This window comes from Bombyx mori, chromosome 15 (genome assembly GCF_030269925.1).
Source record: "Bombyx mori chromosome 15, ASM3026992v2".
Taxonomy (NCBI): Eukaryota; Metazoa; Arthropoda; class Insecta; order Lepidoptera; family Bombycidae; genus Bombyx; species Bombyx mori.
In genome coordinates this window covers 2,700,897-2,727,703 of record NC_085121.1, presented here as the reverse complement: position 1 = coordinate 2,727,703, position 26,807 = coordinate 2,700,897, and the positions used below count along the sequence as shown (strand labels likewise).

Below are 26,807 nucleotides of genomic sequence, written 5' to 3'. Positions count from 1 at the left end.
TTTCAAATATTTTATCAAATTACTATTGCGGCGGACTAAAATAAAATATAAAATCACTTCCACAAACCGACTTATTATTTGACCCGAGCGTGGACAGTTTTTGGGTCACAAAAAAATGCTTTTACAGTATAGGCGTGAATATCTATTAATAAAACTCAAAACAATCTAAACACGAGCACTTCTAACTTCACCTAAAATAACAAAAACAGCACACTGTATAAAATAGACGTGGATAATAAGTATATTAGGGTAGTCCTTGATCTAATCCCGACAAAATGAGTCTACTACGACCGACTGAAAATATCATTTACCTCTAACATGCCGAAACTAATAAGTCTGTTACGAGGATAATCTGGATTTTGATGGAACTCTTTCGACCTTCTTGCTCATTAACTTAAAGATTTCTTTTGTTTTGAGACGTCTTTATTAGTGGTATGTATCTATGTAACGGAATCTTCGAATGTGATTTTTACCTACTTAAAGCGTCGAATTGGATTGAAACTTCGCACATCAGCCAAGAACCGATGACAATACGATAATCTATATATTAATACGTGAAGCAAAAACTTTGTATCCCTTTTTACGAAAATTGCGCGGACGGAGGAGTATGAAATTTTCCACACTTATAGAGAATATAGAGAAGAAGTGCACAATGCTCATATTTTTTTTAAATAATGCATAAAAGATACAGTAAATCAATAAAAAAAACATTACACACACTACATACCATGTGTTTGAAGCACACACGCATGCATACTATTTATTGTCAAACTTTTGTTCTTGACGTCTGTTGTCAAATTGAGAATAGTTTAAATATTGTTTGTCTTTATTAATATTTTTTTATATTGTGGCCTTGGCGAAATTTGTGATTATAGAAGTATAAAATACAATCATAATAGTGTACAAACTTACAATTCCAAAATACAATCATAATAGTGTACAAACTTACAATTCCAATTAATTATAGTCGAATTTCGACTACTGCGGGACCTCTAGTAAGTTTTAAAAAAGCGAAGGACCGGACCAACGGATATTAGATTGCATTCGCATAATTAATTTCAGTTGTATGAGCATCTTCCTCATGTAGCAATCTGAACTTATTACGCACAACTATTTTTACAAACAGATCAAAATTGTAGGAATATATTACATTAGAAATATATTTCAATGAGAAAAGTTGAAATCATGGGTATATAGATAATACCGTGAATTGCGGACAGTGATATTCTTCAAAGGCAAAGTCAAATTTAAACATAATTCGACGCTTGAAAGGCAAACGTGACTAAGCGACAATGCGTGATCTTTACAGTAGACTAATTTAAAGTTGAAATACCCGAAAACAAAATTTATTTTAAAGAATCCAGCTGTATTAAAATCTAGCTAGTAGCTGTAGGATTGAAATGATTTTAATAGACCTAGAAATATATTTTTTTTTCGCATCGAATATGGTTATTGCCTATAATTTATGTACAAAGCAGTTATTGTCGCTTTGTCACTTTTGCCTTTCAAGCGTCGATATAATACAACAACAATTTTATTACAAACACATTTTTCTATATTTTTCACTTAGCATACTTACGTATACATATTAAAGATACAAACTAAGCTTCGATTCGCCGAGATTGCTTTGCAAAGCGGCTAATGAAAAAAAAAGGAAAGCTTTGTTTGAAACCATTTCAATATTGTTGAATGGTTTAGCTTCGTAAAGTTATTTTTTTAATTGTTTTCCTTATCGCCGCGAATAACAAATTGTAAATAATTGAGTATTATAATACTGAGTGTGGACAAGATAAAGAATGAGTATATCAGAGGAAGTGTGAAAGTAGCCCCGGTAATCAACAAATTAAAGAGCGGACGGTTAGCGTGGTATGGACATGTGATGCGTAGAGAGAAGAGCATGTGACTAGGAGATGTATGGACATGGTAGTGCAAGGTAGAGGGGGAAGAGGTTGACCGAAGAAGACATGGATGGAGTGTGTGAATGACGATATGAGGAGAGAGGAGTGAGTGTTGAGATGGCGGCTGATAGAAGAGAATGGAAGTGAAAAATTAGCTGTGCCGACCCTACATAGTGGGATAAGGTGGAGAAAAAGAAGAAGAAGAATACTGAATGTTGTGGAAATCGTGAACATGCTAATTTCAAGAACAACAAACGATTGAAAGCGTCATCATATACATAACAACGTTAATGCCATCACCTTGAGAGATGAGCTCGAATTCTCGATTGTACTAAACAACGCTTTTTTTTAAATTTTTTATTGCGTAGATGGGTGGACGGTAGTTACAACGGCTACCCCACCCTTCAAACCAAAACGCATTACTGCTTCACGGCAGAAATAGGCAGGGTACCTACCCGCGCAGACTCACAAGTGGTCATACCACCAGTAATTACGCAAATTATAATTTTGCACTTTTGATTTTTATCACACGATGTTATTCCTTCACCGTGGAAGTCAATCGTGAACATTTGTTGAGTACGTATTTCATTAGAAAAATTGGTACCCGCTTGCGGGATTCGAACACCGTTGCATCGCTGCATACGAATGCACCGGACGTCTTATCCTTTAGGCCACGACGACTTCGAAACGCTTGTCTCACTACTTCGTGAACATAGGCAGGACGGTAACAAAAAATTGTCAGTTTCATTTTTATTACACCACGTTATTCCTTCATTCTGGAAATCTGTCATAGATACGTATAAAGTACGCATTTCTTTAGAAAAATTTGTAAAATCGCGTGATACTAGTACAGCAAGGTTACGAAGGTTTCACACAGCACACAATTTAATACAGTAATTTAAAATACTAAATTTTAATAATATCATAAATTCTATCAAAATAAGATACATCAACAATATGAACTAAATTGTACACGCGACAATTATGTCCGAAAAAAAATTAAAAAGAAAATATAAGTAATTTCGTGTTTTCTCCTCGCAAATGTATTGTGTGGCTGACGTGAAATTCTACAGTCAAGCTCCTTAGCTGTCAGATAAAATTAATTTACGGTTGGAAGCTGAAATAAATTTAAGTCAGTCCTTTCGGTCGCATCAGGCCTGTGGCCGGATGAATAGATATCCCTGTGCCTTACCCAGTCTTTGTTCAAAAAATATTTGTATCCATTTAAAATTGCTGAATAGATTTTAATTTGATTTTAATTATTTTAGTTTTACATGAATATTTGCGAGGAGATTGTTATTCATGAGGGATCATTCAACGCCAACCTCCTTGGCATACTGTAACTTGTGAACATCGAATCATCAGTAATAGGATTCCCAAATATAAAATTATTTCCCTATACGAATACGGCTAGAGCTTCAAACGCTTGACGCTTGATGGGCAGTCTGGACCATCGGTATTAAACATTGCTATTTGGAAAACCACACAAACTGAATATTTATAATTTCTGTAGTGTAAAGATAAGATGTCCTCATGCAAGGATTTATGGTGGACAATTATTCCACGAAGCAGAGCAATATTGCAGTAAGGTAAAAGCTCCTAATACAGCGGTACTTAAAATCGTTTCCTATTACGGTGGTATTTCTATTTTCCAATTTTATTCTTGTTTTTTTTTATTGCTTAGATGTGTGGACGAGCTCACAGCCCACCTGGTGTTAAGTGGTTACTGGAGCACATAGACATCTACGACGTAAATGCGCCACCCACCTAGAGATATAAGTTCTAAGGTCTCAAGTATAGTTACAACGGCTGCCCCATCCTTCAAACCGACACGCATTACTGCTTCACGGCAGAAATAGGTTGGGTGGTGGTACCTACCCGTGCGGACTTACAAGAGGTCCTACCACCAGTTGTTTTCTTCAGTTTAATCTCATCAAAACGGAAACGATTTATTCTAAATCTATTACTCCATAACTTAACTAATGTTTGCAAGTATAGCATATAGACAACACAAAAAGATCTATAAGTCTGTGTTACGGCATCAACGTGAGAGGGGTTTCCATACAAACGCGAAATAAGTAGTAAGTAAGTAAACTACTTATTCAAGATTCCAAAATAAATTACTGGGAGTGTCTGTAGGTGTACCATAGTTTATAAGAAATGAACTCTAACAGAACCTACAAAGGGAGATTTTAAAAAAATATATCAATACCCCAGAAGCTCAAAAATGAAGACGTTATCGCAATGTGAATATTGAAGCGATCCAGCACTCGACCTCAGCGAGATAAAATCTAATATTAAAAAAAAAAAGTTTAAAAGAAAAGACATGCCCGCTGAGTTTCTTGCCAATTCTGCTCAGGGCGGAGGCTAATTTTGTGAATTAGCGGTAGTTATTTTGACGTTCAACAAGTATGTACATACTTTCATTTATGTTGAATAACAATTTTTTTAATTGATTTGATTTGATTAAAGCAACACTTAACTTACTTAAACCTTACCTATTCTACCTACACTTAAATTCTATTCTAAACCTTTGAAAATTAAAACATTTGAATTAATATTGTGATTTCGTTTAACTGAGTAGTGAATGTCGTGCGAGTTATATTTATTTAACAAGGAACACGTTTTGTCTTCGCCTTAATGGAGACATTACTTTTTACTGGTGGTAGAACCTCTTGTGAGTCCGCGCGGGTAAGTACCACCACCCTGCCCATTTCTGCCGTGAAGCTGTAATGCGTTTCGGTTTTGAAGGGTGGGGAAGCCGTTGTAACTATACTTGAGACCTTAGAACTTATATCTCAAGGTGGGTGGCGTATTTACGTTGTAGACGTCTATGGGCTCCAGTAACCACTTACACCAGGTGGGCTGTGAGCTCGACTACCCATCTAAGCAATAAAAAAATAAAAATAAAAACATTAAGAAGAGCTTTTTTGAACACTTTCTTAGCAATGCTCAATTTATTTATGTTCTATTCAAATTACGTATTAACTCAAATAAGGTTATATTAGTCAGAAAAGGAGACATTATTTTAATTACGTGCAAATAGTGAAACGAAAAAATTTACTTCCGAAGAATTCGTTCATATAGCTTCGCCTTATTTTTATACTATCCCAATTTTACATCAATGGAGTGGGCCGTGAAATCAATCGATGTCTTAGTACAGCAGTTTTTATCCATGTCTACAAGGAAAAAAGTGACTAAATAGAAGAGCAACCGAAATACATAAAATAACAATCAATTTTGTCTGATTGCGTCTAATTGCGGTTGAATTATGACCATTGGGGACCACACTAGTAGGGTTAAACGAGTCTTCAGACTGCGCCATCGCCATCGTCAAGCCATCAACACATTGACTAATCTATAATTACGCAGTCACAATTGTCGGTGGTTTTCAAAGATGATTTTGTAAACCAAATTGCGATAAATCGTACGCAATCTTGCCTTTGGCTACGGTAGTATTATTTTTTTTTTATTACAAAAGTTTATGAATATGTTTGGTTTTTTTAATTGACTTAGATAGATAAGACAAGGCTTAGTCAGTTCTATTAGAAAAACGGCTTTTACCCCGGAACGCATTTGCCGAAGAAATAGCCAAGACACTTAGAGCTTTTGATATTCTACCATTAATAATTACATAGATATTGTCTAGCCAGATTATTAACATTATCACAAAAATAGCTATTGTTATTGTCATCGATAAAACAATAGTCTAAAGCTGGCAAAGTGTCACTAGATAATCTTAAAATTAACGCAAAACATTCTGACCATCTCCAATCGTGCTAGAAGACTTGTCAGCTATCAGGATTCGAATACCGGTTCGACATTTAGCGAACGTACATTTAATTATTCATCCAATGAATTATTCAAATGGTTGTCAACACAAAAGTCAACGGAGTTTTCAACAAAATCTGATTAGGAGTCTGATCTCTCTAATGAAACAAAAACAAACAATGACCTGTTTAGTTTGTTTTCACTTTAAATGTGATTAAATTCCGATCATGGTGGTATTTATATAACAAAAACGAATGGAGAACAACTGATTTATTCAATCTCTAGCAAATGAAAACATATAAAGGCAGATATTAGGTTGGGTCGCGATTCCGATCCTACTGCTACTGCTAGGGAAGATCTTAGCAATGACTCTCTGATAGAGCCCCGTGACCTGAATCTTGAGGTCATTGAAGTTGAGTTCAAATGTAGTCACTGTCAAATCAAACCCGCAAAACTTTAAGCGTAATTTCTGGGAGTAAGTCGTATTGCAACCTCTGAAGTCTATGAAATAAATTTCTTCATGGAAGACGGCGGTTTGGTGGCGCAACTGATATTGCTGACTAACATTGTGACCATACAAGCAGAAGCTCTGAGAACTCAACTTCTTGGCCGATTTCTAGAAATGTTTGGAATTCCCAATACGGAAACAGCGTTCAAACAGTAAGCAGTGATAAGAATCAATTCTAATGATCAATTAAAACGATCTATGTTTCTCTCTTCCTGACTATTCATCCCACATGGTCAACTTTCCTTATTTTCCTCTCCATTTCGCTCTTTCTTCGACATCTTCATCAGTAACATTGTATTCCCTATTTTCGTTCAGCACTACGTTACTAAATTTATTATCTTAAAAGCTCTGCATTATTAAATCTATCAGTTTTATTAAACGACCTATAAATGAAAAAAATACTGTATTCGATGTAATCTAAGATATTACAAAAAAAAAACCGCGCGTAAATGCAACAAAAGATCTTGTATTTCGTCGAAAATCCTTGCGTCCCACGCGTTCACACCATCGCGTTACGAAACATCTCAAAACCTTTTTTATAGACATGTGCGACACAGTATTGGGACACTTACAGCGTTGCTTTTTCGTTCGATCATATTTTTAAGTGTAGACGAGCGTGTACTTGTTCATTGGGACGGATTACTGATTCGACAGACATTAGAATATCTAAGCTGGCGCCCGACGGTCCAAATCAATAGAATTGTAACAACTGCTTCCGAGCAGTCTTACGTTAGGTAAATTTGTCTATTTTATTTACTCTTGACCAATCTAAATGTTTTAAGATCATTTTTTAAAGGAAGTTTGATCGGTTTTTAAATTTTTTTTAATTGCCCTTGTAGGCAGACGAGCCTACGGCCCACCTGATGGTGAGTGGTTACCGTCGCCCATGCACTTCAGCAATGCCAGGGGCAGAGCCAAGCCGCTGCCTACCGCTTAATACTCTCCACAAGCCTCGTTTGAAGAAGGACATGTCATAGCGCTCGGGAAACACCGTGGAGGGGAGCTCATTCCGTAGCCGGATATTCGAGCATATTTTGGCCAATTTGTCTGACGAAATACGTAGGGATGAGGTAATTTATACTGTAAAATTTAAACGGTGAAAAACACTGGAAATTCTACTGTCAATTGTAACCTTTGGAAGACTTTTAAGAGTTTTCAAGTTCCCCTAGGGTTAGTTTCAAGTAGTAGGTAATTTAGGTGGGTAGGCAGTTTTTTGCTAATGCAAATAGGTTGTTGTCGAGTCTAGCTGGTCGCTCACTATGATGGCCGACGCAGAGTCGGTTTCGTGGACAATTCCAGGCGTCTTTTCATCGTTGAGCGGATCCACTGCTCCTGCTTCTCCCGAACTCTGATCCGGAAGAGACGCCGAGGCTCAAACGCTCGGGCGAGAATCCAGGTGGGTCGTTTACGAAATCGCGTCTGAAATTCCAAATACGGCTACGCTACCCCTTGAAATTCGGATGCCGGATCAAAAATAAAAACTTCTTACACGTTCCTTTGAATTGGACATTTTAACGAACAAAGTTCCTGAATATTTTTTATACTGCACAAGCGGACCACAGTAAAATATCTGGAGCAATTTGTATGGATGAGAACCTCAGGAGGCGACGAATGATTGCGTCAGTAAAATCTGAGTATTGCCGTGTATTTGCATGAAGAGGTAATCTTGGGAAGGTTCTTGCGTATATCCTACGGACATGTTAAGAATTTGTGAATTCACATTTTTGAATTAAGCTTAAGATAAATAATTTAGAAAGAATATTGAGTAACGCGAGAGCTTTATTTTAATGGATAATGGGTAGATGCTTAGCTACACTAAAAGTAGACCAGGTTTTTTAGTCTTAGATAATAGCATTGTTATAAACAGTTATTTAGCCATTTTAGACAGTAACTTATCGGACTATATAGGATTAAATGAGGCGCATGTCACATCATCCAATCACCAGCAAATGATAAAAGAACTGATATTAAAAGCTACAGGTGGCAAGAATATTTTACTATGTTTGAAATAGAATTATGGTGAGCAGTTATATGTTTGCTTATTTCTGATGTGAATAACAATTGGATCCGTTTTGGCACCCAAAATATTATGGCCTAGAATCAGTTTAAACTATTGGATTAGCGCTGGTCTGGAGTCTTTCTTTTGGCCCAGGTTTAAGGTACGTGGATCAGACCGCCCATTTTACTATTTTTATTATTTTTTATTGCCCTTGTAGGCAGACAAGCATATGGCCCACCTGATGGTGGGTGGTTACTATGGACTAGAGCAATGCCAGGAGCAGATCCAAGCCGCTGCCCATCATATTACCCTACCTATTAGTTTTCCTTACTCCATATACCGCTCAGCTTCCCACAGTAAACGTGCGTCTTTAATTAAATTAACGTAATACTATTTACTTAAAACCATTTTCCAATTTACGAGGCGCTCACAAATCTTTTGTTTAAACAAATCAGAAACTGTTAATTTGTATTTAAATAGACATATGAGCCTTCCCACGAGTGATTGTTCACACGATACTTATCTGCCTGGAGATTTTCAATGGTATATATTGTCGTTCTAACGATACACTGAGTTTGTTTTTGACGTCTTAAGATAGAGGTCAAGAACACGTTTACCCTAACAGTTATCAGTTTTGCGAATTGGTAAACCTAGTGCTGGACGCCTTCAGGCTGGTTGGAGTGACGATATAAGCACGATAGCTGGCAAGAGCTGGATGAGAGAAGCCGATGATGATGATGATGTGATAGAGGTCGAAAGCAGTGATAAGTGCATTTGCAAAAACAAGTTGCCTTGCCATAGTGGATTTAAGCCATAACGCTCTATGGCTTTGTTTATGTAGGCGATGGATGGATCAGTAAGTGGGTGCTAAAAGTAAGTTAACGATCACTATTATTCGTTGACTTTTATAGGTAGCCGTACAATGAGATTCTATTTTAAATACAAAGGCAGAGCTAATGAAATCAAAATATAACAACGCGTAGAACAAAACTATATGACAGTTCCGAGACGTCTTCTCGCTTCATAAGTCAGGCAACGAATCTCCATGGAACAACCCAAGCGATTACATGTCGACCCTGCCGAAGCACACCACCCGAAGGGAGCCGATATTTGACGAGTAGTTGCGACCCACATCCACTAGAAGGCGGGCTTTGGCTTCGTTTACCGTTTCCGGATGCGACAGATATATTTGTGATCAAAATATGAATGTATAGAATATGTGGATTGATTATAATAATAAACAGCTCGTTTGCGTCTAGTTATTAAACGCAACGTGTCGTTAACCAGGCCGCGTGCATTCGCAATTAAACTCATATGAACATCTAGATCTCTGCATAATTATTTCCCACCCTTATACGGTCTTCCGACCTGACTGATCCTTAATGAAAGCTGCTTTTATTAGCATTTATATGAGTACGATATATAGATAAATCGTTTTTGTAATTATTTTTGCTGATGACTAGTATCGTATGCTCTATATAAAATCAAAATGAATGCAAAACATTACTAAAAGCAGAAATGGCAGTCTTATTGTTAAGAGTGATATCTTCTAGGAGACCATCAGATGCTCAAGAATAATCTAAGGACAGATATTAATGTTAGTCTACTTGCAGACTTAAGCAATGAAAGAAATACATACATACCACAATAATATAATGATGATATTAATATATTACACATGTAAATATAACGTTGTACATAAATACTGATATACCAACAAATAAAACAATAGTATAATTATAATGTTTAATATGCGCTTAATAGATATATAAATATATACATACGTACGAGTATAGTGGAGTATACATAGGCTACATTAATCAGACATGCTAAACACAAATATAACTAAATTGTCAAGTATAGATAATGTCCTTTAAGTAGTTAGTTGAAGTCGTCGTGGCCTAAAGGATAAGACGTCTGGTGCATTCGTGTTGAGCGATGCACCGGTGTTCGAATCCCGCAGGCGGGTACCAATTTTATAATGAAATACATACTTAACAAATGTTGACGATTGACTTCCACGGTGAAGGAATAACATCGCGTAATAAAAATCAAACCCGCATATTTATAATTTGCGTAATTACTGAAACTTATATCTCAAGGTGGGCGGCACATTTACGTTGTAGATGTCTATGAGCTCCGGTAACCACTTAACAGGTGGGCGGTGAGCTCGTCTAACCATCTAAGCAATTAAAAAAAATACTTTGAAGGAATTTAATGTTTTAGAATGTATACGTATCGGGATTGCATTCCACAAATGTTCTGAGCTGTAAAGGATTGACCATAAAGCTTTGTGGAATGTATTGGCATCATTAGGTAATGCAACTTTTCTGTATACATATGCGTATACAATATGTATATCACGGTGGAACTCAATGCGGCTTTTAAGATAAGAAAGGATGAAAGATAAGTATAAAGGCAAAGAAAGAATATGATTATTCCGATGGAGTCGAATCGGCAGCCAGTTGAGCTAACGTTTCGGTTTTTGAAAAGTGTAAATACGTTTTTTTTTATGTTTGAGAGATTACTGGTGACCCGGAGGCCTTTCCAGTTTTACCAAGGCAGGTGGAGAGTAAATATGTTATTACGGTCCTATACATATTATTATCAAATAGAATGTTCTAAGGCTTTCTTTTCTGTGGATTTAATCACGTGTGTTCCCTCAATCTCTTTATCAATTTAACTGTAACTGCTAATCGGGATTCCCCTAATCCAGTTTAGGGATAACGACGAAGGTAAAATCTTCCACTGAGTGGGTGTCATTGCTCGGTAGATGGTTCGAATGTTGTTGTTCGAAACTTGTATATAGCTTATCTTGTTGCAAGCTTATCTTGAAAATATCGTAAACGAGATTCAGGCATCTGTCAAATATCTTGTGTTCTGTGATGGCTACCCGCCACACCATAAGCCGGAACCTTGTCGATCAAAAGAGCCAAACATGGATAACATACAATTAAAAGTTATTCAGTTTTTTTTTTTACATAGGTTTATTTTTACAGCGTTGTGTTTCAAAAATGTTTACTCGTCTCTTACAAGGCAAGATATTAAGTAATATATTCCGTGCCTGAACGAAACATTCCGCGGATGAGTCAAAGTTTTCTTTTTTTATGATTGAAGGATAACTGGTGGCCCTGAGACCTTTCCAATTTCACCAGGACAGGTGGGCGAGCAAGTATCAGCCAGGAGGGGTGGGATTTGCTAACAGCGCTTCCGAAGGAGACCTAACAACTCAAGAGCAACTGCTTCGCGAGTGAATCTACTACGGGATCGAAATCGCAACCCACTGAGAAGATCCGGCGAGAAACTCAGCGGGCTGATGCATGGGTTAGGTTGCACGTCGACCTCTTTGTCGAGTTCGACACGTACGGTTACCGGAGTCCCTAAGCCTGCTCCTAGTATTAGAGCTGAAGGCGTCTAAGGGAGTCAAAGAGCCGCGTGTTGGCGAGCACTGCCTTAACCGAAAATCAAGATTGCTTCTAGGCACATAACAGAGTGGATAATACCGATCCAAATAATTCTAATAAAGATAACTCAATCAACTTATAAACGGCCGCCATAAATATTTTATAGTCTTCTTTTACTGACTTATTCATCGTTATTATCTATTTATAGTTGTCTTAATTAAGTTTTCGCATTTCTGGATACGATTAATTGAAGGACTACCAGTGTAGCATTTTAAGTGCGGTGCAAATATCGGGATCCTAAGCGTCTGGGCGTGTGCATTCGGCGAAAGAAATCCTTATCGGAATCGAGATTCAAATTTGAAACGTACTTAAGAGCGATACGGCATCATTTACAATTGAGTCGTCTATTATCAAAGGTGGCAATCTGTGCATTTGGACAAAATATTTTTATTGATATGTCAATTCAGATTGATTTGAATATAATCGTCTCCTTCAAAGAATACGGTTCAAAACCTGCATTAAATAAAGGTTAATAGTTAACCTGTTATTTATCTAAGATGTCGTTCCGAAGAGTTTTGTGACTGCCAATGGAATACAAAGTCAATAATTCGTTTTTCTGATTTACCAATCATTGTCCAAAAGTCAGATTGCCGGCTTTGATAATAGTCGACTCAATTAACGTAATGAATAACGTTTCTCAATAGTCACTTAATTCCAAGCTTAGTATAAACAAGCACGTTGACGCGCATGTTGACATCGCACGTTGATAATGAAGTGGTAAGCATCTTACTGTATACATTATTACTTACATCTTATGGTACCTACCCGCGCGGACTCACAAGAGTTCCTACCACCAGTAATTACGCAAATTATAATTTTGCGGATTTTATTTTTATTACACGATGTTATTCCTTCACCGTGGAAGTCAATCGTGAACATTTGTTAAGGACGTATTTGATTAGAAAAATTGGTACCCGCCTGCGGGATTCGAACACTGGTGCATCGCTACATACGAATGCACCGGACGTCTTATCCTTTGGGTCACGATGACTTAATTTTTTTTTAATTGTAATTATAATATTATTACCGACGTTTTGAACAGTACAGTTTTCGTGGTTACGGACGATTTCGATTGCATCGTTTCAAGGTGGAAGATAGCATTCGTTTATAGATCTTAATCAGCATAATTTAAAAAAAACACTATAGCCTTGTGTTCAGTTTCTGAACGTTAAAATGTCAGCGAACGAGGTCCGCCATGACACCGACCTTTCAAATCGAGCCGCTAAGAGCAAAGCATCAATTTTATAGTTCTCTTAAGTCGTTCAAGTGTACAATAAGGGTACAATAAGGGTACTCTCGGATCGTTTGGAGCCTCTGGGTCTGCGGAGGGACTTCGGTTCCCTCTGTATTTTGTACCGTATGTTCCATTCGGTATGTTCGATAGCATTCGTTTATAGATCTTAATCAGCATAATTTAAAAAAAACACTATAGCCTTGTGTTCAGTTTCTGAACGTTAAAATGTCAGCGAACGAGGTCCGCCATGACACCGACCTTTCAAATCGAGCCGCTAAGAGCAAAGCATCAATTTTATAGTTCTCTTAAGTCGTTCAAGTGTACAATAAGGGTACAATAAGGGTACTCTCGGATCGTTTGGAGCCTCTGGGTCTGCGGAGGGACTTCGGTTCCCTCTGTATTTTGTACCGTATGTTCCATGGGGAGTGCTCTGAGGAATTGTTCGAGATGATACCAGCATCTCGTTTTTACCATCGCACCGCCTGCCACCGGAGTAGAGTTCATCCATACTACCTGGAGCCACTGCGGTCATCCACAGTGCGTTTCCAGAGATCTTTTTTGCCACGTACCATCCGGCTATGGAATGAGCTCCCCTCCACGGTGTTTCCCGAGCGCTATGACATGTCCTTCTTCAAACGAGGCTTATGGAGAGTATTAAGCGGTAGGCAGCGGCTTGGCTCTGCCCCTGGCATTGCTGAAGTCCATGGGCGACGGTAACCACTCACCATCAGGTGGGCCGTATGCCCGTCTGCCTACAGGGGCAATAAAAAAAAAAAAAAAAAAAAAAAAAACAATAAATATCTCAAAACAATAAATATAATCCAACGATCAATTAGTACAACGCAACATATACTGGAAATCGCAACACTTTGTCTTCTAAAGGTTGGCAAAGATTGGCATATATGTAAGATATTAAAAAATAAGAATAACCAAAGTACCTCCCGAATTGTTTCTATACGTGCCTTTTTATTATGATGACCGATCTGTACAAGCGACTCCTTCGACGAGTCCTACATGAATAATGAATATAAGTAATAGCTGGAGTAGAAGAAAGTAAACCTAACGTGTAAAACTAAAAAGTTTTGAAACAACAATCTCCCCTGTTAAGTAATGTGACATTTCATTACGCAAACAATAACTGTCACGCTGACTTTATTAATTACTAAAAAATCCACGTGCATCAGTGCAACCGGATAATAAAACAATACATCGTCTAAATCAGCGACTCTCAACTTTTTTACTCTGGGACAAACATAATATACGCGACACCCTTACATACACGCATGCTAGTTGAAGTTTAATATTAATCTATTAATCGTAGTTGTTAAAATCTAGTAAATAGTCGTATATTTGCTCCATATGTACCCCAGAGATGCAATTCCTGCAAGTAACCTTAGGTAAAAATAAATTTGTAAATCTCGCGATAATTATAGGGTTTTTCAATAGGGACGCGCGAACTTTGATAGCTCATAGCGGCCATCTTGGTTACGCGATAGCTGTCAAATTTGGCATACACAGAGAAACTTTCAGCTTTTATAAAATAACGAAGGTCTGGCCGTCGCGGGCTCTTGGGCTATTATAGGTTAAATGAAAACAAAATATGTTCATGTCGTTAATAAAATACAGAACAGCTGACTGAGATTCCAAGTAAAAAAAACCTTAATCATAGTGAAACTGAGATTGTTCGCTGGTTTTTTAAAGGATTAAAACCATCAGCCTTGATATTGTCAACAGCCCAGTTAAAGGCATTCGTTAGGTCACCATTATGTTTTTTTTATTGCCCTTGTAAGCAGACGAACACACGACCCACCTAATGGTATGTGGTTACCGTCACTCATGGAGGTCAGCAAATGCCAGGGGCTGAGCCAAGCCGATGCCTACTGTTAAGTACTCTCCACAAGCCAGCTCTATAGTAACTGCAGACCTATAGCCAAATCTGGCCCGTTTTGCTGGTTGATCTTGGATTTGAATTTTATCGGATGGATACCAATACCGCGCGGGTAGGTACCACCACCCTGCCGATTTCTGCCGTGAAGCAGTAATGTGTTTCGGTTTGAAGGGTAGGGCAGCCGTTGTAACTATACTTGAGACCTTAAAATTTATATCTGAAGGTGGGTGGCGCATTTACGTTGTAGATGTCCATGGGCTCCAGTAATAACTTAACACCAGCGGGCTGTGGGTTCATTCACCCATCTAAGCAAAAAAAATATATTTAAGAAATACCAAACTTCAGCCACTCGGGCAATCGGAAGATATCCTAAAAAAACATTGAAGTCGGTCCTGTATTCCCCCTACCTATGGTTGGTAGTCTAAGGGGCTATCCCAGCTACGCCCGGACGAGTAGGTGAGCTCACAGGCTCTACCTAGGAGAATCGATAGCTCTAGCCTTAACAAGAACAGCGCTTCGCTGAATCTACCAGCGGATCGGAATCGCGACCCACTGAGAAGATCCGGCGAGAAACGCGATCCCTTGTGTCTAGGGACTAGATCACACGTCGAACAGTCCTACCGCTTCAGAGTATATCTATACTAATATTATAAAGAGGAAAGATTTGTTTGTTTGTTTGTATTGAATAGGCTCCAAAACTACTGAACCGATTTGAAAGATTCTTTCACTGTTTGGAAGCTACACTATTCCCGAGTGATATCGGCTATATTTTTTTTTGTAAAAAATTAGGGATCCTTACTAGAACTCTAATAATGTAACCCAAGGTCTAAAAAATACCTAAAATATTCTTTACATCGCGTGCCCTGCGAAAACTATTAATGATAGAATAAAATAATATACTACGGCTTTGTAGAACACATTATTATTTACAAAAAGTGTCGCGACAGCATATGTCTAACTATTATAGTTATGCCGCAATAAGTGTTCTTTTAATTGAAAATATAAAACAACGTTGAAATTTTTGTTAAAGACTCGAGCGGAGCCGGAGCGAAATAAATCCCAATGTATAGCGTTGCTCGTAGGAAATATGCACACATCGATATTATATTCATGGAAACCTAGCTAGTACCAGTGTTCTGAATGACTCTGTATAAATTTTGTTACAAAACCAATTTGAATGTAATTCCAATTTGTAGGGGATGAAACTTACACAGAACTATTATGAAACACTCCGTTCGTTCAACTTCAAAACTAATATCTGGTTTCATTCCGAATTGGATCTACCTACGATTGTATAACTTATTTTATTAGTTTTCAATGGATTTTGAGGTTGATGGTCAAGTACATCGTATGCCATATTACGGACTAGCTAGACTGTGCACTTGGCATTACTGACCATTAACAATAGTGACTGTGTCGATAACTATCATAGAACGCAGGATGATTTGATAGATGCCTGAATCCCGCTTACGACATATTCAAGATTTTCAATAAGCATACTGGGTGTTAGGAGACAGTTTCCAAAAACGAAGACAGATGATAGCACTAATGACACACCTTTGAAAAAATTTATCCTGATTTAAAAAAAAAAAACATATTTTGAAAACGTTTTATTAGCATTATTTACGCTCCATCATGTTAGTACAGCTAAATGAAAATGATAGTACATAAAAAATACATTACTTTACTAAAAAAAAACCAGCAATGAAACACAAAATGAAAAACAGCTGATGCTCGGATCAACGAACGCCCCGTGCGTTCGTTGATCCGAGCATCAGCTGTCGGCGTGGCGCAGATTTGCACATATATTTATTTACAACATTTGTCTAAATAACTCCATCATCAAAGGTGTCATTAGTACTATCGTCTGACTTAGTTTGCGGAAGCGGTCTTCTAACATCCATATACAAGTCGTCCATATTTAGTCGTCGTGGCCTATAGGATAAGACGTCCGGTGCATTCGTAGCGATGCAACGGTGTTCGAATCCCGCAGGCGAGTACCAATTTTTCAAATGAAATACGTACTTAACAATTGTTCACGATTGACTTCCACGGTGAAAGAATAACATCGTGTAATAAAAATCAAAACCCGCAAAATTATAATTTGCGTAATTACTGGTGGTAGGACCTCTTGTGAGTCAGCACGGGTAGGTACCACCCCCCCGCCTATTTCTGCCGTGAAGCAGTAATGCGTTTCGGTTTGAAGGGTAGGGCAGCCGTTGTAACTATACTGAGACCTTAGAACTTCTATCTCAAGGTGTGCGGCGCATTTACGTTGTAGATGTCTATGGGTTCCAGTAACCACTTAACACCGGGTGAGCTTTGAGCTCGTCCACAAATCTAGGCAAAAAAAAAAAAAAAAAAAAACATGTTTCGAACAACAACATTAGGACTGTTGGTCTACCGAGAAATTTCCCCCACTCAGTGGAAGATCTTCCCTTTGTCGTTAAAACTTCTAAAGTGACTACTTACTATCAAGTGAATCGTCTTTTGTTATCCCTAACCTAACCGTTAAATGCATTCCTTTTTAATTTTTATACAAATATATGTATTTAATTGAACTGAATTATTGAATTATAGCATCAGCCCCAGTTTTATCCTGAAGCGACAACCATGAAACGTTTCAATATTGATTTTATAGCTTGCATATTGAATGAAGAGGTTATAACAATTTGAGCATGTAATTAATTTTAGACGCGACGAAGCGAGGGTATAGAATTATTAATTATTTCAAAGCAAACTTCGTGATGGTAATTTTAATGTAAATTTCGATGTAACGTAAATGAGGTTAGAGGATGGAACAGGTGACTGTCTGTTTGTCAGATCTGGACTCTTTTTTTTTATTGCTTAGACGAGCTCACGGCCCACCTGATATCAAGTGGTTACCGGAGCCCATAGACATTTACAACGTAAATGCCGCCACCCATCTTGAGACATGAGTTGTAAGGTCTCACTTTTAACACTACAACGGCTACCCGGCCCTTTAAACCGAAACGCATTACTGCTTCACGACAGAAATAGGCAAGATTGTGTTACCTAACCGACGTAAAAGACGTGACAAGACGTCTACCACCAGTAAAAACTCTTGGAAAGACTGCGGCGTCTACGGCCCCCCGTAATCTGTTTGCTGCAAATGTTGCAATTGTAATTTTTGGAGAACAACACCGTCAGCATGGCGGTGAGAGCAGCAGAGCATATCTGCATTTTTGTTACCATTGTAGGCAGCTGAGCACATGGTCCAGCTGACGAGTAAGTAAGTCAGTAAGTAGTCATCGTCGCTCATGGAAATTCAAGAATACTATAACGCTGCCTGTTGCTGATTCTACTCATGCCCTCGTGGAACTTTTCGTCGTAGTCGATGAGTTCGAACTCGTGCGAACTAACCCATAGACACAAGCCACTCGTAGGCCTTTCTCGTAGGATTCTCTCAGTGATTCCAATCCGGTACTACTTAAATTCAGCGAAGCACTGCTCTTGCTAAGGCTAGTGTTATCAATTCTCTCAGGTTGAGCCCGTGAGCTCCCCCACCGATTAGATTAGAGATTTAGAACGATTAGGTAGAGCAAAAAAATTCTACTCAGACCAGTTTTCAGAAATTCGGTAAACTCCATTAAGTAGGCCTCAATCCAGAGCTATATAAAGACCCCCACAATACAACAATCGATTTCTTTCGTCGATCACACCACACTCAATATATCGGGTATCTCTTCCTATTATTTATGCAGCTGGCTTATATTCCTTCGTAATTGGCGAAATTTGAGACTGGTCACGCACCGCTAGGTTTTCGGCCATCATGTAAACCATATACGTAAACGCGAGTTCACTCGCCAGCCGTGCCGAGCCCATACTAATAAATACCGAAGTGTCGTTTGCGGTTCGCGGTTTCGGTCTGCGGTTTGCAGTCGAATTTGAAATCGCTGCTAACTTTGTTCTTAACAATAATAATCCGAAATATTTTATACAAAGACTGACGAACCTTTCTCCAACCTGGTGATCATTGACGCATGGACATAATGTCGCAGTCAAACCGCTGTCCGATATTGAAGATTCCATTGAAATTTTCAAAAAACTTTCGTAAGCTTCGTGCGACTAGAGCAATTTTTTTATGGTTAAAGGGTTACTGATGGCCTGGAGGCCTTTCCAGTCTCACCAGGACAGGTGGGCGAGCAAAGGCTCAGCCAAGAGGGGTGAGTTTATCTAACAGATGCCGAGCGCCTCCGAAGGAGACCTAACAACTCGAGAGCAACTTTACCGCGAATGAATCTACTACCGAATCGGAATCGCGACCCGCTGAGAAGATCCGGCGAGAAACTCAGCGGGTTGATACATGGGTTAGGTTGCACGTCGAACTCTTTGCCGATATCGACGAGTACGGTTGCCGGTGTCCCCAAGCCTGCTCCTAGCGTTAGAGCTGAAGGCGTCTAATGCAAGAGTTATTGGATCTGTTAGGTCCGTAAGGACGTTATTAGAGCAATAGCGACGGGCAAAGATGATATTCAGATTCTGTCAAAATTCGAATCGAACGACCGGAGGTCGAACACGAATTCTTACGATATTGCAAAACATGAACAGCGTAGTGAACCACGTAATCTGTTCTACAAAAAAATAATTCAAATTCAACATTTTAATCTCAACACAATGCTTAAGTTAAAAGGTAATTTGAATTTTAATAAGCGCTTTTTATCGTTCTGTTGAATAAGTTAAGCTGGAATTGTTAATTTGTTATTGCTATTTTTGTAACAGCTTAAGTTGGTAGAGGAACCAGTTACTTAGGTCGGCATAAAATCCATTTGGGAATTGCAGGCCTTGGATTCGCAAACTTGAACAGGAATTAAAGGGTGAGTTAGTTTGATATTAAAAAGGGATTATGTTTTTTATTATTATTTTATTAGCCAGACAGGTCACGATTTACGTTAGGTTAGGCAGTCTCCTCCCGGTGATGGTCACGGGGCGCCCTAAGGGACTTGAGGCTGCGCCGCACGCTACCGTCACTCTAGCGCGCTGGCACCAGGAGGACGAGACGACGCGTCGGCGGCTGCGAACTACGATGCGGTCCGCATTTTCGTCGTCGCCGAACATACTGTGGAAGAGCAACCCGGTTGGCGGTGTATTGCGTTCCGACCCGGCAAGCTGGTTCTGGCCCAGCGGGGTATCCCGGAACACCAGTGGCATCGTCCGGGCGGCCGGGCGGCCCGGGCCGCCGTACCGCGGAGACCGACGTCGTTGGTCGTCGACTATCGCCTCGACGACCCGTCGGTCGGGCGTCCTCGGGGTGGCAGTCGCGGACCAGTGCCACATACTCCGCGCGCCCCCTAGGCATTTAAAAATAGCTGGAGGTTCGAGCCCAACCCCGAAAAAAACACAGGTTGTCATTAAAAGTCAAAATTCCGTGGTAAGACAGCCAACCGGATTAAAGCCACATGCTGAACGCTGTTGATTTGGAAAAAGGAAAAAATACCCAATGAAATTTGAGTCTAAAGTCTACGTCTAAGTCGTCCACCCGAGAATAGTTATACTGATAATACTTACATGATTGCAACGGTTAAATCACAAAGTGTGGCAAGCGATTTTACAATGTATTTACATATGTTTTCACGAAACTTGGAAATGTTTTCATTGGTAATCGTTGTTCCATATCAAATAATGTACACACTCGGAGACTCCATGACTCCATCTTGTACAATATAATCGAAATTGTTCATTAAAGTTCAACAACAAATAAATATTAGTGAACTACCTAAAACCAATTCGATACGCGTCATCGTAACAGCGAGTGCGTTACAAGTCAATCGGTATAGTAACTGTATAATCATCGTACATGTGCGTTCACACTAACGAGGTGTGTTTAATAAAATCCAGGTTTTTTTAATCTAATGGGTAATAGTGCAAATGGTATAACATGATTTTGATACTACACTGATTTTAGCACGCGCGATTGGTTATGTTGTTTTTAGCGTGCTTACGGGCGTCGAGGCGATGCGATCTCGGTCTGAGTGAATCGCGACCGAAGATGTCTCACCTTCCAGACAACGCAGGTGCTCACGGGATACGGCTGCTTCAGCCGTCACCTGCACCGCCTCGCTCCGAGGAAACCGACGCCAGAATACCACCACTACAGTGGTTGCGACGAGGACACAGCGGAGTATACGCTTTCGCGGAGTAGCACCACATCCTCGTTGCGAAGACAGGTCTTGAACTGTTGGTGTCAGCCATAAAGCTCGGCAGCAAAGAGCCCTGGTGGCGGAAAGGAAACAAGAGCACTCTGCTTCCCTCTCCACCGTCGGAGAAAGGTGTTCGTCCAGCTCCAGCCCTGTTAGAAGGCAGTCTTCTCCTGGTGCTCGTCACGTAGCAACCGAAGGGTGTCGAAGCTGCGTCGCAAGTTACCGTCACCCTAGCCCGCTGGCATTCAGTTGTGGTTACGGTTCGCAGTGCGCTCCGTATTGCCGGCATCGCTGTCGCTGCCAGACTTATTGTATAAAAGCAACCCGGTCAGCGGAGTATCACGTTCCGACCTGGTAGGCTGGTTCTGTACCAGCGGAGTATCTCAGAACACCAGCGGCACTGTCCAGGCAGCCTGTCGGGTCGTCGTACGGTAGAGGCCGGCGTATTTAATCGTCAACCATCGCCGTTTTTCATACCACATTTTCATAATTTTCTTTTTATTGCCATGCATCACGCCCACATATACACACACTCACACACACACACACACACACACATCCAAATACACACACATTCACACACGCACACACACGTAAAATGACCTTCTTAAAATATAACACCTAATGATCTCTCAACACTAGTCCGCAGCATCTGTTCACGACTTAACCTAACCTAATCTATTCTTAAGAAGGAGGGAGCCTGGAGATCAGTAATACAGGTCTTTGAACCTAGTACAGACTTCAGCTCTTTCAAAGGCTTACAAAATAAATTATAAGGTTAATTTATTTCCATTTGAATTTGTATGTACCTTGTACCTTTAAGAGAGAAATAAATAAATTATTATTATATTATTATATTATTATTATTATTATCACGATAAGGCTTTAATAGTATCGGCGCTTAGCATTTGCAGCGTTTTGATAAATTTCATCCTGGATTAAATCCTAGACGTCGTTCGTTGATGACACCATATCAACACTAGCCCTAGGAACTTTACATAGATATAATTTTTCAAATTTTCACAGCCAGTTTGTCAAACATTTGTGACGGAATCGATTACGAACAAACAAATGTTCATTTATCTTATTTTAATGTTCCCTAACGTTATTCGTAAGAGTCATCACGAAACAGTGTGGAACCGGTTAGCTAATTGCGTTGAGTAGACTGCTATATACAGCGGTCGACGCATCAATGTAATAATACCTCAATATTGGCGACACGTCACTTCAATCAATCCCCTGAAGATTTTTAAGTCACAATGATGATGCTTGCGTTTCGTTTTTAGTAAAAATAAAATTATCAAACAACCACATCAATTGGGAATAAAATGAGAAAAAATCACTGCTGACTATAGTCAAATATATCTTTTATATAGATATAAATAGGCGGCAATGACAAATTAGTTAAGTGCCATTTCCGCTGTTTGTCAACCGTTTTTTTTTACGTTTAGTGTTATTGACGACAGGCAAACGTCCCACGAGACGGTCAGATCAAATTCGGTCTTGTCTGGACTTCAAGCTCCACGATGCCAAGGATCGCAGCAGATGGAGAACAATCCTAAAAGAGAGATAGATGTAGCGAGAGAGTCACGACCCTCATTAATGAGGAAAACGGCGCAAGAAGGAAGAGTTATTGACGAGCTCTGAATTCCAATATTTAGTTTTTAATTTTACAAAATCGAAAAAATCTTATATTTTAAACATAGAATAACAAAACAAGAGATAAGACACATAAAATGAATTCAGAATAGTCGAATTTCGTATATTAGGCGAGCGAGCATTAGTAATTTATGAATACTTCTAACAACGAATGTACCAACAGTGTTTTTAGTGATCATAAATATTCAAAGACATAAAGAACAATACCACAATTCATAATTAAGTATATCCTCGGACATCCTGTACAGTTTAAAAGATGTTCATTCAATAACAATAATCAAATTATTATTAATCGCTTGATATCTGTCTGTTTGAGTGCCCGGAGCCTATGAATATCATAATGACGCCACCAGAATGGTGACAACCAGTGATTATCCTCTAATATAAAACAAAAGCAAGGTTTATGCGGAGATCTATGGGGAATTTTTCGAGCTCATTAATTCCCTACGCGACAGCATACAATAGACGGACATGTTATAATCCCGCGCGGAAATCTCCTAAGCGCTGTTTTTTTTCCTACTTATTCTAGTGACCTCGAAGGGTCATATTAGATTCACCGAACGAGTAGGTGAGCTCACACACACCTGCCGAATTTAGTATCACTAGCCCCAGAAAAAGCAGCGCTTCGTAAATTCTACCACCGGATCGGAAAGGCGACCCACTGAGACGATCCGGCGAGAAATTCAGTGGGCTGTGTCTGACGGTAAGCGCTGTCAAATATCCTGCTTCGGACGAGTTTTTAAAGTGCTAAGTGCTAAGTGGTGTCTCAGCTGTGTCTCTGGCATTCTTTAACTCGATGGTAATAAAGAATCTGCTGCGATTGTAGTGTGGCGGTAGCCATCATACAACGCAAGATATTTGACAGATGCGTGAATCTCGCTTACGAAATTTTCAAGATAAGCTTGCATATATACAAGTTCCGAATAACATTCGGACCATCCGGCGAGAAACTCAGTGGGCTGTGTCTGTGGGTTAATTTCGAACGAAGTTAGAACAATAACCGGTGCTTGAGGTACCTAAAAGCACCTTTAGTGGATCGGGAGGAACCGAAATGACGTGTTTTGGGCGACGTTGACTGCTTGCCATTCTGTCCGCAGGATCGGGAATGAGATCTTCCTTTCGTCGTAAGCCTACAGTAGCCTTAATACTGCCGATATCTATGACCGGCCATATATTTTCCATTCGACAGACATCCGAGTATGTACTTATTTTCCTATAGCGGTAATAACGAAACAAATAAATTACTGTGCTTCATCGAAACATGTCTGGGACGCCTTCTAGACCGCCAATTATATACTTTTTTCGATTAAAACGATAATTTCTTAACTAAAACTATAAAGTTGTTTCTTTGTCTGCCAACAATATTGCCAAATTAGTCGAGACCTTAAATTAAGTTTGGGGGTCTCCTCAGACTTGTCTGGTCTCCTCTGAAGTTTTGAGAATTTCTTCTTTTACAGTGTTGGTGATGCATATTCGTGATTTTTGTCACATAGACACAACCCATTGAGTATCTCGCCGGATCTTCTCAGTGGGTCGCGATTCCGATCCGGTGAAAGATCCTGCCAAAACTGGCTCCAAAACCAACCAAAACTCTAGCTAGGCTAGTGTTAGCAAATTCGTCAGGTGAGAGCCCCGTGAACTCACCTACTCGCTTGGTGAATCTAGTATGACTCCTTGAGGTTATTAGAATAAGTAGGAAAAAAAGTGATTTTTGTAACCTATTATTATTTACTAAGTAGTAAGTAGTAGTAACTCGGTGTGATTCGAGCCGGCACCGATTGATTTCCATAACTGTAATTAAAAGTACTTTTACAGTATAACCTCGCGTTTTTTATTGTCATTACATTATATCCAACGTTTCGGATAATTTACTGTTTACGTGTGTGTAATTATGTCTAGGTACGACTCAGATAAATCGAAGATGTTTATAGATTGTCTGTATTAAAAAATCTTACTTACCTACTCCAACAACATTTATAATAATAACGGAAATAGGAAATTGTATATGTAGGTAATATATTCTTAAGTAAAATTACTGTTTCAAAACATGCCTATTTGCAAGTAAAGCAACAGGAATATTCTAACTACACAAAAACATCGATCGCCATTCTATGAGCCTTTCTCTTGGATTAAAATAGATTATTATACAACAAATGAAAACAGCTTTATTAATCTGTTAATTTGAATTTCGTTCGATGTTATCAGTTATTAAAAGAACCGTTAATTTTTATCGTTTATATAAAAACGCGAATCTTTTACGAATCAGCTTCATAATATTATGCAATTACATTATAAACTTCCAATAGACACTGGACTACCTTCGTTTGATCCTTTTAAGGAAATCAGAACGAGGTGTTTGAATCTAAGTACCTACTTATAATTACGTTTAACTTGGCACGGTTTCAGTAGCAAAACAACCGACCTTTTAAAGACTGGACCTCTGGAATCAGCAAAGTTGTACACCGCTCCAACAAGTACACGTCCAATTATAAACCAATTCGACACGAATTAAACCAGAAAATCACTGTTTTCAACACAAAACCGTCGGAGACGATCGGAACAAATCACAAACTAACTTTTACATTCGAAAATTTGCAAATAAAACATTACGAAACTTTTTTGTGCACACAAAAAGTTATTTTAAAAGAAATTAAACGTATTTTTCATAATCAAAATGTTTGTTAATTAACACTTTTTGTTCCATTGTTTCGTTTACGATCGTTTCGTTGGCAGCTGATACGTGGACACGTAAATCACGCAACACTGCTCTAACTGGACTGAGGTGAAAATGGCGGTGGTTGGTTGACTGCGAGCTGGCGCCGCGACTCGCGATGTCAAAGATCAAGCGTGCGAACTATCAGGTGAGAAGGTAAAGAGAAAAGATAAAAACGATGCCTTCTCTATTTACGTGTATGTTCAATTATTATACAATTGTCACTTTATTAGAGTGGAGTAAAATGTGTTTTATTTTAGCTATACGCCAATTTGAAACAAATTAAATATAACAGTTTTCTAGCTCCGATAGCAAATGCAAATTAAATTACTCCTCAAGTAACGAAATGTAAAATAGCCTCATTTGATCAACTTTTTTGGGCTACCATTTATTTATTATTAATTAATTAAGTATAACCTGATGATATTCTGTATGATCAATGGATCAGGGATATCACACGATAAAGTTTACAGCAGGCACTTTTAGACAGTAGACAGCAAGGTTTTATGATTCCCAGAAGTTGATACAAACACATGTACTGATCGTAGGTGTTGTTTAAGTTCATTGAACTCTGTAGAGATGTACGCGTGTAAGTGGGTACAGGACGCGGATTTTTTCAAAAATGAGCAAAGTCAGCAAAATTGTCGAGAAAATCAGGAGGGAATTAAATTGAGGATAAAAGATACCAAAGATAAAAGTAGTGTATTTTAACCTCTGATATTCGACATACAAAAAAATCACGACGCCCTAAAAGGAAAGAAAAAGAAAATATAGTAATTACTAGCGGTAGTGGTCTATTACTGGTGGTAGGACCTCTTTTGAGTCCGCACGAGTAGGTACCACCACCCTGCCTATTTCTGCCGTGAAGCAGTAATGCGTTTCGGTTTGAAGGGCGGGGCAGTCGTTATATGTAAATAATAAGAACTTAGAACTCATGTCTCAAGGTAGGTGGCGGCATTTAGTTTATGATGTCTATGGGCTCTTGTAACCTCTTAACATAAGGTGGGCTGTGAGCTCGTCTACACACCTAAGCCATAAAAATAAAAATAAAATAGATATAATTCACATAGCTCTTAAATGAATCCTTAAAGGTTAATCAGGTGAAAAAGTGGAAATGGTTTTAAAAAAATGTTTTTAATGGAAAGATGGGTGAACGAGTTCACAGCCCATCTGGTGTTAAGTCTCATAAGCAGCTCCACTGAATGCTACCATCTACCTTGAGGCACGAGACTAAGGTCTCAATCTTATTGTAATATCTAACGGCTCTCCCACCGTTGAAGTCGGCACATATGTATATATGTATTCCTGTTTTCAATAAAAATAGAGAGTATGCCTTCTTGATGATGTTACCTTTCCGAGCAGGTTTACAATAAGCCGTTGTATAAGTTTGTCAATTAACAGGATCTTACGTTCGGAGAATCGCATTATTCTTCTTCATAACAAGAGCTACAAATATTCAACTGTTGACTATAATGGACATGTTACCTTTGCTGCTTTTTAACTGCTGCTACT

The 26,807-nt window shown here is 38.9% G+C and overlaps 1 protein-coding gene across 1 annotated transcript in view; it reads right to left on the bottom strand.

Moving 5' to 3' along the window:
* The window catches only part of LOC101741356 (uncharacterized), a 138,480-nt gene extending 113,108 nt beyond the window's left edge, over positions 1-25,372 (bottom strand). Inside the window, exon 1 of the mRNA XM_062672411.1 lies at positions 25,005-25,372. The gene's annotated coding sequence lies outside the window, so the exon portion shown is untranslated. The remainder of the gene's footprint in view (positions 1-25,004) is intronic.
* Between the last annotated feature and the right edge of the window lie 1,435 nt (positions 25,373-26,807).